A 13,211-nucleotide genomic window follows, 5' to 3' on the forward strand; every position below is an offset into this window, starting at 1 on the left:
ATTTCGACTTCAAAAAAGTTGAAAATTTTCATGAAAAGATTTCGGCTTCAAAAAAGTTGAAAATTTTCACGACAAGATTTCGGCTTTAAAAAAGTCGAACATTTTCATGAAGTATTTGGGCTTCAAAAAAGATGAAAATTTTCAAGAAAGGATTTCGGCTTTAAAAAAGTCGAACATTTTCATGAAGTATTTCGGCTTCAAAAAGGTTGCAAATTTTCACGGCAGGATTTCGGCTTTAAAAAAGTCGAACATTTTCATGAAGTATTTCGGCTTCAAAAAAGTTAAACATTTTCATGAAGTATTTGGGCTTCAAAAAAGTTGAAAATTTTCACGACAGGATTTCGGCTTTAAAAAAGTCGAACATTTTCATGAAGTATTTCAGCTTCAAAAAAGTTGAAAATTTTCATGAAAAGATTTCGGCTTCAAAAAAGTTGAAAATTTTCATGAGAAGATTTCGGCTTCAAAAGAGTTGAAAATTTTCACGACAGGATTTTGGCTTTAAAAAAGTCGAACATTTTCATGAAGTATTTCAGCTTCTAAAAAGTTGAAAATTTTCATGAAAAGATTTCGGCTTCAAAAAAGTTGAAAATTTTCATGAAAAGATTTCGGCTTCAATAAAGTTGAACATTTTCATGAAGTATTTGGGCTTCAAAAAAGTTGAAAATTTTCACGACAGGATTTCAGCTTTAAAAAAGTCGAACATTTTCATGAAGTATTTCAGCTTCAAAAAAGTTGAAAATTTTCATGAAAAGATTTCGGCTTCAAAAAAGTTGAAAATTTTCATGAAAAGATTTCGGCTTCAAAAAAGTTGAAAATTTTCACGACAGGATTTCGGCTTTAAAAAAGTCGAACATTTTCATGAAGTATTTGGGCTTCAAAAAAGATGAAAATTTTCAAGACAGGATTTCGGCTTTAAAAAAGTCGAACATTTTCATGAAGTATTTCGGCTTCAAAAAGGTTGCAAATTTTCACGACAGGATTTCGGCTTCAAAAAAGTCGAACATTTTCATGAAGTATTTCGGCTTCAAAAAAGTTGAACATTTTCATGAAGTATTTGGGCTTCAAAAAAGTTGAAAATTTTCATGAAAAGATTTCGGCTTCAAAAAAGTTGAAAATTTTCATGAAAAGATTTCGGCTTCAAAAAAGTCGAAAATTTTCACGACAGGATTTCGGCTTCAAAAAAGTTGAAAATTTTCACGACAGGATTTCGGCTTTAAAAAAGTCGAACATTTTCATGAAGTATTTCAGATTCAAAAAAGTTGAAAATTTTCATGAAAAGATTTCGGATTCAAAAAAGTTGAAAATTTTCACGACAGGATTTCGGCGTTAAAAAAGTTGAACATTTTCATGAAGTATTTCAGATTCAAAAAAGTTGAAAATTTTCATGAAAAGATTTCGGCTTCAAAAAAGTTGAAAATTTTCATGTAAAGATTTCGGCTTCAAAAAAGTTGAAAATTTTCATGAAAAGATTTCGGCTTCAAAAAAGATGAAAATTTTCACGACAGGATTTCGGCTTTAAAAAAGTCGAACATTTTCATGAAGTATTTCGGCTTCAAAAAGGTTGCAAATTTTCACGGCAGGATTTCGGCTTTAAAAAAGTCCAACATTTTCATGAAGTATTTCGGCTTCAAAAAAGTTGAACATTTTCATGAAGTATTTGGGCTTCAAAAAAGTTGAAAATTTTCACGACAGGATTTCAGCTTTAAAAAAGTCGAACATTTTCATGAAGTATTTCAGCTTCAAAAAAGTTGAAAATTTTCATGAAAAGATTTCGGCTTCAAAAAAGTTGAAAATTTTCATGAAAAGATTTCGGCTTTAAAAAAGTCGAACATTTTCATGAAGTATTTGGGCTTCAAAAAAGATGAAAATTTTCAAGACAGGATTTCGGCTTTAAAAAAGTCGAACATTTTCATGAAGTATTTCGGCTTCAAAAAGGTTGCAAATTTTCATGACAGGATTTCGGCTTCAAAAAAGTCGAACATTTTCATGAAGTATTTCGGCTTCAAAAAAGTTGAACATTTTCATGAAGTATTTGGGCTTCAAAAAAGTTGAAAATTTTCATGAAAAGATTTCGGCTTCAAAAAAGTTGAAAATTTTCATGAAAAGATTTCTGCTTCAAAAAAGTCGAAAATTTTCACGACAGGATTTCGGCTTCAAAAAAGTTGAAAATTTTCACGACAGGATTTCGGCGTTAAAAAAGTTGAACATTTTCATGAAGTATTTCAGATTCAAAAAAGTTGAAAATTTTCATGAAAAGATTTCGGCTTCAAAAAAGTTGAAAATTTTCATGAAAAGATTTCGGCTTCAAAAAAGTTGAAAATTTTCATGAAAAGATTTCGGCTTCAAAAAAGATGAAAATTTTCACGACAGGATTTCGGCTTTAAAAAAGTCGAACATTTTCATGAAGTATTTCGGCTTCAAAAAGGTTGCAAATTTTCACGGCAGGATTTCGGCTTTAAAAAAGTCGAACATTTTCATGAAGTATTTCGGCTTCAAAAAAGTTGAACATTTTCATGAAGTATTTGGGCTTCAAAAAAGTTGAAAATTTTCACGACAGGATTTCAGCTTTAAAAAAGTCGAACATTTTCATGAAGTATTTCAGCTTCAAAAAAGTTGAAAATTTTCATGAAAAGATTTCGGCTTCAAAAAAGTTGAAAATTTTCATGAAAAGATTTCGGCTTTAAAAAAGTCGAACATTTTCATGAAGTATTTGGGCTTCAAAAAAGATGAAAATTTTCAAGACAGGATTTCGGCTTTAAAAAAGTCGAACATTTTCATGAAGTATTTCGGCTTCAAAAAGGTTGCAAATTTTCACGACAGGATTTCGGCTTCAAAAAAGTCGAACATTTTCATGAAGTATTTCGGCTTCAAAAAAGTTGAACATTTTCATGAAGTATTTGGGCTTCAAAAAAGTTGAAAATTTTCATGAAAAGATTTCGGCTTCAAAAAAGTTGAAAATTTTCATGAAAAGATTTCGGCTTCAAAAAAGTCGAAAATTTTCACGACAGGATTTCGGCTTCAAAAAAGTTGAAAATTTTCACGACAGGATTTCGGCTTTAAAAAAGTCGAACATTTTCATGAAGTATTTCAGATTCAAAAAAGTTGAAAATTTTCATGAAAAGATTTCGGATTCAAAAAAGTTGAAAATTTTCACGACAGGATTTCGGCGTTAAAAAAGTTGAACATTTTCATGAAGTATTTCAGATTCAAAAAAGTTGAAAATTTTCATGAAAAGATTTCGGCTTCAAAAAAGTTGAAAATTTTCATGAAAAGATTTCGGCTTCAAAAAAGTTGAAAATTTTCACGACAGGATTTCGGCTTTAAAAAAGTCGAACATTTTCATGAAGTATTTGGGCTTCAAAAAAGATGAAAATTTTCAAGAAAGGATTTCGGCTTTAAAAAAGTCGAACATTTTCATGAAGTATTTCGGCTTCAAAAAGGTTGCAAATTTTCACGGCAGGATTTCGGCTTTAAAAAAGTCGAACATTTTCATGAAGTATTTCGGCTTCAAAAAAGTTGAACATTTTCATGAAGTATTTGGGCTTCAAAAAAGTTGAAAATTTTCACGACAGGATTTCAGCTTTAAAAAAGTCGAACATTTTCATGAAGTATTTCAGCTTCAAAAAAGTTGAAAATTTTCATGAAAAGATTTCGGCTTCAAAAAAGTTGAAAATTTTCATGAAAAGATTTCGGCTTTAAAAAAGTCGAACATTTTCATGAAGTATTTGGGCTTCAAAAAAGATGAAAATTTTCAAAACAGGATTTCGGCTTTAAAAAAGTTGAACATTTTCATGAAGTATTTCGGCTTCAAAAAGGTTGCAAATTTTCACGACAGGAATTCGGCTTCAAAAAAGTCGAACATTTTCATGAAGTATTTCGGCTTCAAAAAAGTTGAACATTTTCATGAAGTATTTGGGCTTCAAAAAACTTGAAAATTTTCACGACAGGATTTCGGCTTTAAAAAAGTCGAACATTTTCATGAAGTATTTCAGCTTCAAAAAAGTTGAAAATTTTCATGAAAAGATTTCGGCTTCAAAAAAGTTGAAAATTTTCATGAAAAGATTTCGGCTTCAAAAAAGTCGAAAATTTTCACGACAGGATTTCGGCTTCAAAAAAGTTGAAAATTTTCACGACAGGATTTCGGCTTTAAAAAAGTCGAACATTTTCCTGAAGTATTTCAGCTTCAAAAAAGTTGAAAATTTTCATGAAGTATTTCGGATTCAAAAAAGTTGAAAATTTTCACGACAGGATTTCGGCGTTAAAAAAGTTGAACATTTTCATGAAGTATTTCAGATTCAAAAAAGTTGAAAATTTTCATGAAAAGATTTCGGCTTCAAAAAAGTTGAAAATTTTCATGAAAAGATTTCGGCTTCAAAAAAGTTGAAAATTTTCATGAAAAGATTTCGGCTTCAAAAAAGTTGAAAATTTTAACGACAGGATTTCGGCTTTAAAAAAGTCGAACATTTTCATGAAGTATTTGGGCTTCAAAAAAGATGAAAATTTTCAAGACAGGATTTCGGCTTTAAAAAAGTCGAACATTTTCATGAAGTATTTCGGCTTCAAAAAGGTTGCAAATTTTCACGGCAGGATTTCGGCTTTAAAAAAGTCGAACATTTTCATGAAGTATTTCGGCTTCAAAAAAGTTAAACATTTTCATGAAGTATTTGGGCTTCAAAAAACTTGAAAATTTTCACGACAGGATTTCGGCTTTAAAAAAGTCGAACATTTTCATGAAGTATTTCAGCTTCAAAAAAGTTGAAAATTTTCATGAAAAGATTTCGGCTTCAAAAAAGTTGAAAATTTTCATGAAAAGATTTCGGCTTCAAAAAAGTCGAAAATTTTCACGACAGGATTTCGGCTTCAAAAAAGTTGAAAATTTTCACGACAGGATTTCGGCTTTAAAAAAGTCGAACATTTTCATGAAGTATTTCAGCTTCAAAAAAGTTGAAAATTTTCATGAAAAGATTTCTGCTTCAAAAAAGTTGAAAATTTTCATGAAAAGATTTCGGCTTCAAAAAAGTTGAAAATTTTCACGACAGGATTTCGGCTTTAAAAAAGTCGAACATTTTCATGAAGTATTTCAGCTTCAAAAAAGTTGAAAATTTTCATGAAGTATTTCGGATTCAAAAAAGTTGAAAATTTTCACGACAGGATTTCGGCGTTAAAAAAGTTGAACATTTTCATGAAGTATTTCAGATTCAAAAAAGTTGAAAATTTTCATGAAAAGATTTCGGCTTCAAAAAAGTTGAAAATTTTCATGAAAAGATTTCGGCTTCAAAAAAGTTGAAAATTTTCATGAAAAGATTTCGGCTTCAAAAAAGTTGAAAATTTTCATGAAAAGATTTCGGCTTCAAAAAGGTTGCAAATTTTCAAGGCAGGATTTCGGCTTTAAAAAAGTCGAACATTTTCATGAAGTATTTTGGCTTCAAAAAAGTTAAACATTTTCATGAAGTATTTGGGCTTCAAAAAAGTTGAAAATTTTCACGACAGGATTTCGGCTTTAAAAAAGTCGAACATTTTCATGAAGTATTTCAGCTTCAAAAAAGTTGAAAATTTTCATGAAAAGATTTCGGCTTCAAAAAAGTTGAAAATTTTCATGAAAAGATTTCGGCTTCAAAAAAGTTGAAAATTTTCACGACAGGATTTCGGCTTTAAAAAAGTCGAACATTTTCATGAAGTATTTCAGCTTTAAAAAAGTTGAAAATTTTCATGAAAAGATTTCGGCTTCAAAAAAGTTGAAAATTTTCACGACAGGATTTCGGCTTTAAAAAAGTCGAACATTTTCATGAAGTATTTGGGCTTCAAAAAAGATGAAAATTTTCAAGACAGGATTTCGGCATTAAAAAAGTCGAACATTTTCATGAAGTATTTTGGCTTCAAAAAAGTTAAACATTTTCATGAAGTATTTGGGCTTCAAAAAAGTTGAAAATTTTCACGACAGGATTTCGGCTTTAAAAAAGTCGAACATTTTCATGAAGTATTTCAGCTTCAAAAAAGTTGAAAATTTTCATGAAAAGATTTCTGCTTCAAAAAAGTTAAAAATTTTCATGAAAAGATTTCGGCTTCAAAAAAGTTGAAAATTTTCACGACAGGATTTCGGCTTTGAAAAAGTCGAACATTTTCATGAAGTATTTCAGCTTCAAAAAAGTTGAAAATTTTCATGAAAAGATTTCGGCTTCAAAAAAGTTGAAAATTTTCATGAAAAGATTTCGGCTTCAAAAAAGTTAAAAATTTTCATGAAAAGATTTCGGCTTCAAAAAGGTTGCAAATTTTCACGGCAGGATTTCGGCTTTAAAAAAGTCGAACATTTTCATGAAGTATTTCGGCTTCAAAAAAGTTAAACATTTTCATGAAGTATTTGGGCTTCAAAAAAGTTGAAAATTTTCACGACAGGATTTCGGCTTTAAAAAAGTCGAACATTTTCATGAAGTATTTCAGCTTCAAAAAAGTTGTAAATTTTCATGAAAAGATTTCGGCTTCAAAAAAGTTGAAAATTTTCATGAAAAGATTTCGGCTTCAAAAAAGTTGAAAATTTTCACGACAGGATTTCGGCTTTAAAAAAGTCGAACATTTTCATGAAGTATTTCAGCTTTAAAAAAGTTGAAAATTTTCATGAAAAGATTTCGGCTTCAAAAAAGTTGAAAATTTTCACGACAGGATTTCGGCTTTAAAAAAGTCGAACATTTTCATGAAGTATTTGGGCTTCAAAAAAGATGAAAATTTTCAAGACAGGATTTCGGCTTTAAAAAAGTCGAACATTTTCATGAAGTATTTGGGCTTCAAAAAAGTTGAAAATTTTCACGACAGGATTTCGGCTTTAAAAAAGTCGAACATTTTCATGAAGTATTTCAGCTTCAAAAAAGTTGAAAATTTTCATGAAAAGATTTCGGCTTCAAAAAAGTTGTACATTTTCATGAAAAGATTTCGGCTTCAAAAAAGTTGAAAATTTTCATGAAAAGATTTCGACTTCAAAAAAGTTTAAAATTTTCACGACAGGATTTCGGCTTTAAAAAAGTCGAACATTTTCATGAAGTATTTCAGCTTCAAAAAAGTTGAAAATTTTCATGAAAAGATTTCGGCTTCAAAAAAGTTGTAAATTTTCATGAAAAGATTTCGGCTTCAAAAAAGTTGAAAATTTTCATGAAAAGATTTCGGCTTCAAAAAAGTTGAAAATTTTCACGACAGGATTTCGGCTTTAAAAAAGTCGAACATTTTCATGAAGTATTTCGGCTTCAAAAAGGTTGCAAATTTTCACGGCAGGATTTCGGCTTTAAAAAAGTCGAACATTTTCATGAAGTATTTCGGCTTCAAAAAAGTTAAACATTTTCATGAAGTATTTGGGCTTCAAAAAAGTTGAAAATTTTCACCACAGGATTTCGGCTTTAAAAAAGTTGAAAATTTTCATGAAAAGATTTCGGCTTCAAAAAAGTTGAAAATTTTCATGAGAAGATTTCGGCTTCAAAAGAGTTGAAAATTTTCACGACAGGATTTCGACTTTAAAAAAGTCGAACATTTTCATGAAGTATTTCGGATTCAAAAAAGTTGAAAATTTTCACGACAGGATTTCGGCGTTAAAAAATTTGAACATTTTCATGAAGTATTTCAGATTCAAAAAAGTTGAAAATTTTCATGAAAAGATTTCGGCTTCAAAAAAGTTGAAAATTTTCATGAAAAGATTTCGGCTTCAAAAAAGTTGAAAATTTTAACGACAGGATTTCGGCTTTAAAAAAGTCGAACATTTTCCTGAAGTATTTCGGCTTCAAAAAGGTTGCAAATTTTCACGGCAGGATTTCGGCTTTAAAAAAGTCGAACATTTTCATGAAGTATTTCGGCTTCAAAAAAGTTAAACATTTTCATGAAGTATTTGGGCTTCAAAAAAGTTGAAAATTTTCACGACAGGATTTCGGCTTTAAAAAAGTCGAACATTTTCATGAAGTATTTCAGCTTCAAAAAAGTTGTACATTTTCATGAAAAGATTTCGGCTTCAAAAAAGTTGAAAATTTTCATGAAAAGATTTCGGCTTCAAAAAAGTTGAAAATTTTCACGACAGGATTTCGGCTTTAAAAAAGTCGAACATTTTCATGAAGTATTTCAGCTTCAAAAAAGTTGAAAATTTTCATGAAAAGATTTCGGCTTCAAAAAAGTTAAAAATTTTCATGAAAAAATTTCGGCTTCAAAAAAGTTGAAAATTTTCACGACAGGATTTCGGCTTTGAAAAAGTCGAACATTTTCATGAAGTATTTCAGCTTCAAAAAAGTTGAAAATTTTCATGAAAAGATTTCGGCTTCAAAAAAGTTGTAAATTTTCATGAAAAGATTTCGGCTTCAAAAAAGTTGAAAATTTTCATGAAAAGATTTCGACTTCAAAAAAGTTGAAAATTTTCACGACAGGATTTCGGCTTTAAAAAAGTCGAACATTTTCATGAAGTATTTCAGCTTCAAAAAAGTTGAAAATTTTCATGAAAAGATTTCGGCTTCAAAAAAGTTGTAAATTTTCATGAAAAGATTTCGGCTTCAAAAAAGTTGAAAATTTTCATGAAAAGATTTCGGCTTCAAAAAAGTTGAAAATTTTCACGAAAGGATTTCGGCTTCAAAAAAGTTGAAAATTTTCATGAAAAGATTTCGGCTTTAAAAAAGTCGAACATTTTCATGAAGTATTTGGGCTTCAAAAAAGATGAAAATTTTCAAGACAGGATTTCGGCTTTAAAAAAGTCGAACATTTTCATGAAGTATTTCGGCTTCAAAAAAGTTAAACATTTTCATGAAGTATTTGGGCTTCAAAAAAGTTGAAAATTTTCACGACAGGATTTCGGCTTTAAAAAAGTCGAACATTTTCATGAAGTATTTCAGCTTCAAAAAAGTTGAAAATTTTCATGAAAAGATTTCGGCTTCAAAAAAGTTGAAAATTTTCATGAGAAGATTTCGGCTTCAAAAGAGTTGAAAATTTTCACGACAGGATTTCGACTTTAAAAAAGTCGAACATTTTCATGAAGTATTTCGGCTTTAAAAAAGTTGAACATTTTCATGAAGTATTTCGGATTCAAAAAAGTTGAAAATTTTCACGACAGGATTTCGGCGTTAAAAAATTTGAACATTTTCATGAAGTATTTCAGATTCAAAAAAGTTGAAAATTTTCATGAAAAGATTTCGGCTTCAAAAAAGTTGAAAATTTTCATGAAAAGATTTCGGCTTCAAAAAAGTTGAAAATTTTCACGACAGGATTTCGGCTTTAAAAAAGTCGAACATTTTCATGAAGTATTTCAGCTTCAAAAAAGTTGAAAATTTTCATGAAGTATTTCGGATTCAAAAAAGTTGAAAATTTTCACGACAGGATTTCGGCGTTAAAAAAGTTGAACATTTTCATGAAGTATTTCAGATTCAAAAAAGTTGAAAATTTTCATGAAAAGATTTCGGCTTCAAAAAAGTTGAAAATTTTCATGAAAAGATTTCGGCTTCAAAAAAGTTGAAAATTTTCACGACAGGATTTCGGCTTTAAAAAAGTCGAACATTTTCATGAAGTATTTGGGCTTCAAAAAAGATGAAAATTTTCAAGAAAGGATTTCGGCTTTAAAAAAGTCGAACATTTTCATGAAGTATTTCGGCTTCAAAAAGGTTGCAAATTTTCACGGCAGGATTTCGGCTTTAAAAAAGTCGAACATTTTCATGAAGTATTTCGGCTTCAAAAAAGTTAAACATTTTCATGAAGTATTTGGGCTTCTAAAAAGTTGAAAATTTTCACGACAGGATTTCGGCTTTAAAAAAGTCGAACATTTTCATGAAGTATTTCGGCTTCAAAAAGGTTGCAAATTTTCACGGCAGGATTTCGGCTTTAAAAAAGTCGAACATTTTCATGAAGTATTTCGGCTTCAAAAAAGTTAAACATTTTCATGAAGTATTTGGGCTTCTAAAAAGTTGAAAATTTTCACGACAGGATTTCGGCTTTAAAAAAGTCGAACATTTTCATGAAGTATTTCAGCTTCAAAAAAGTTGAAAATTTTCATGAAAAGATTTCGGCTTCAAAAAAGTTGAAAATTTTCATGAGAAGATTTCGGCTTCAAAAGAGTTGAAAATTTTCACGACAGGATTTCGACTTTAAAAAAGTCGAACATTTTCATGAAGTATTTCAGCTTCAAAAAAGTTGAAAATTTTCATGAAGTATTTCGGATTCAAAAAAGTTGAAAATTTTCACGACAGGATTTCGGCGTTAAAAAAGTTGAACATTTTCATGAAGTATTTCAGATTCAAAAAAGTTGAAAATTTTCATGAAAAGATTTCGGCTTCAAAAAAGTTGAAAATTTTCATGAAAAGATTTCGGCTTCAAAAAAGTTGAAAATTTTCACGACAGGATTTCGGCTTTAAAAAAGTCGAACATTTTCATGAAGTATTTGGGCTTCAAAAAAGATGAAAATTTTCAAGAAAGGATTTCGGCTTTAAAAAAGTCGAACATTTTCATGAAGTATTTCGGCTTCAAAAAGGTTGCAAATTTTCACGGCAGGATTTCGGCTTTAAAAAAGTCGAACATTTTCATGAAGTATTTCGGCTTCAAAAAAGTTAAACATTTTCATGAAGTATTTGGGCTTCTAAAAAGTTGAAAATTTTCACGACAGGATTTCGGCTTTAAAAAAGTCGAACATTTTCATGAAGTATTTCGGCTTCAAAAAGGTTGCAAATTTTCACGGCAGGATTTCGGCTTTAAAAAAGTCGAACATTTTCATGAAGTATTTCGGCTTCAAAAAAGTTAAACATTTTCATGAAGTATTTGGGCTTCTAAAAAGTTGAAAATTTTCACGACAGGATTTCGGCTTTAAAAAAGTCGAACATTTTCATGAAGTATTTCAGCTTCAAAAAAGTTGAAAATTTTCATGAAAAGATTTCGGCTTCAAAAAAGTTGAAAATTTTCATGAGAAGATTTCGGCTTCAAAAGAGTTGAAAATTTTCACGACAGGATTTCGACTTTAGAAAAGTCGAACATTTTCATGAAGTATTTCGGCTTTAAAAAAGTTGAAAATTTTCATGAAGTATTTCGGATTCAAAAAAGTTGAAAATTTCACGACAGGATTTCGGCGTCAAAAAAGTTGAACATTTTCATGAAGTATTTCAGATTCAAAAAAGTTGAAAATTTTCATGAAAAGATTTCGGCTTCAAAAAAGTTGAAAATTTTCATGAAAAGATTTCGGCTTCAAAAAAGTTGAAAATTTTCACGACAGGATTTCGGCTTTAAAAAAGTCGAACATTTTCATGAAGTATTTCAGCTTCAAAAAAGTTGAAAGTTTTCATGAAGTATTTCGGATTCAAAAAAGTTGAAAATTTTCACGACAGGATTTCGGCGTTAAAAAAGTTGAACATTTTCATGAAGTATTTCAGATTCAAAAAAGTTGAAAATTTTCATGAAAAGATTTCGGCTTCAAAAAAGTTGAAAATTTTCATGAAAAGATTTCGGCTTCAAAAAAGTTGAAAATTTTCACGACAGGATTTCGGCTTTAAAAAAGTCGAACATTTTCATGAAGTATTTGGGCTTCAAAAAAGATGAAAATTTTCAAGAAAGGATTTCGGCTTTAAAAAAGTCGAACATTTTCATGAAGTATTTCGGCTTCAAAAAGGTTGCAAATTTTCACGGCAGGATTTCGGCTTTAAAAAAGTCGAACATTTTCATGAAGTATTTCGGCTTCAAAAAAGTTAAACATTTTCATGAAGTATTTGGGCTTCTAAAAAGTTGAAAATTTTCACGACAGGATTTCGGCTTTAAAAAAGTCGAACATTTTCATGAAGTATTTCGGCTTCAAAAAGGTTGCAAATTTTCACGGCAGGATTTCGGCTTTAAAAAAGTCGAACATTTTCATGAAGTATTTCGGCTTCAAAAAAGTTAAACATTTTCATGAAGTATTTGGGCTTCTAAAAAGTTGAAAATTTTCACGACAGGATTTCGGCTTTAAAAAAGTCGAACATTTTCATGAAGTATTTCAGCTTCAAAAAAGTTGAAAATTTTCATGAAAAGATTTCGGCTTCAAAAAAGTTGAAAATTTTCATGAGAAGATTTCGGCTTCAAAAGAGTTGAAAATTTTCACGACAGGATTTCGACTTTAAAAAAGTCGAACATTTTCATGAAGTATTTCAGCTTCAAAAAAGTTGAAAATTTTCATGAAGTATTTCGGATTCAAAAAAGTTGAAAATTTTCACGACAGGATTTCGGCGTTAAAAAAGTTGAACATTTTCATGAAGTATTTCAGATTCAAAAAAGTTGAAAATTTTCATGAAAAGATTTCGGCTTCAAAAAAGTTGAAAATTTTCATGAAAAGATTTCGGCTTCAAAAAAGTTGAAAATTTTCACGACAGGATTTCGGCTTTAAAAAAGTCGAACATTTTCATGAAGTATTTGGGCTTCAAAAAAGATGAAAATTTTCAAGAAAGGATTTCGGCTTTAAAAAAGTCGAACATTTTCACGGCAGGATTTCGGCTTTAAAAAAGTCGAACATTTTCATGAAGTATTTCGGCTTCAAAAAAGTTAAACATTTTCATGAAGTATTTGGGCTTCTAAAAAGTTGAAAATTTTCACGACAGGATTTCGGCTTTAAAAAAGTCGAACATTTTCATGAAGTATTTCGGCTTCAAAAAGGTTGCAAATTTTCACGGCAGGATTTCGGCTTTAAAAAAGTCGAACATTTTCATGAAGTATTTCGGCTTCAAAAAAGTTAAACATTTTCATGAAGTATTTGGGCTTCTAAAAAGTTGAAAATTTTCACGACAGGATTTCGGCTTTAAAAAAGTCGAACATTTTCATGAAGTATTTCGGCTTCAAAAAGGTTGCAAATTTTCACGGCAGGATTTCGGCTTTAAAAAAGTCGAACATTTTCATGAAGTATTTCGGCTTCAAAAAAGTTAAACATTTTCATGAAGTATTTGGGCTTCTAAAAAGTTGAAAATTTTCACGACAGGATTTCGGCTTTAAAAAAGTCGAACATTTTCATGAAGTATTTCAGCTTCAAAAAAGTTGAAAATTTTCATGAAAAGATTTCGGCTTCAAAAAAGTTGAAAATTTTCATGAGAAGATTTCGGCTTCAAAAGAGTTGAAAATTTTCACGACAGGATTTCGACTTTAGAAAAGTCGAACATTTTCATGAAGTATTTCGGCTTTAAAAAAGTTGAAAATTTTCATGAAGTATTTCGGATTCAAAAAAGTTGAAAATTTCACGACAGGATTTCGGCGTCAAAAAA

The sequence above is a fragment of the Labrus mixtus genome, unplaced genomic scaffold (assembly GCF_963584025.1).
Source record: "Labrus mixtus unplaced genomic scaffold, fLabMix1.1 SCAFFOLD_26, whole genome shotgun sequence".
Lineage (NCBI taxonomy): Eukaryota > Metazoa > Chordata > Actinopteri > Labriformes > Labridae > Labrus > Labrus mixtus.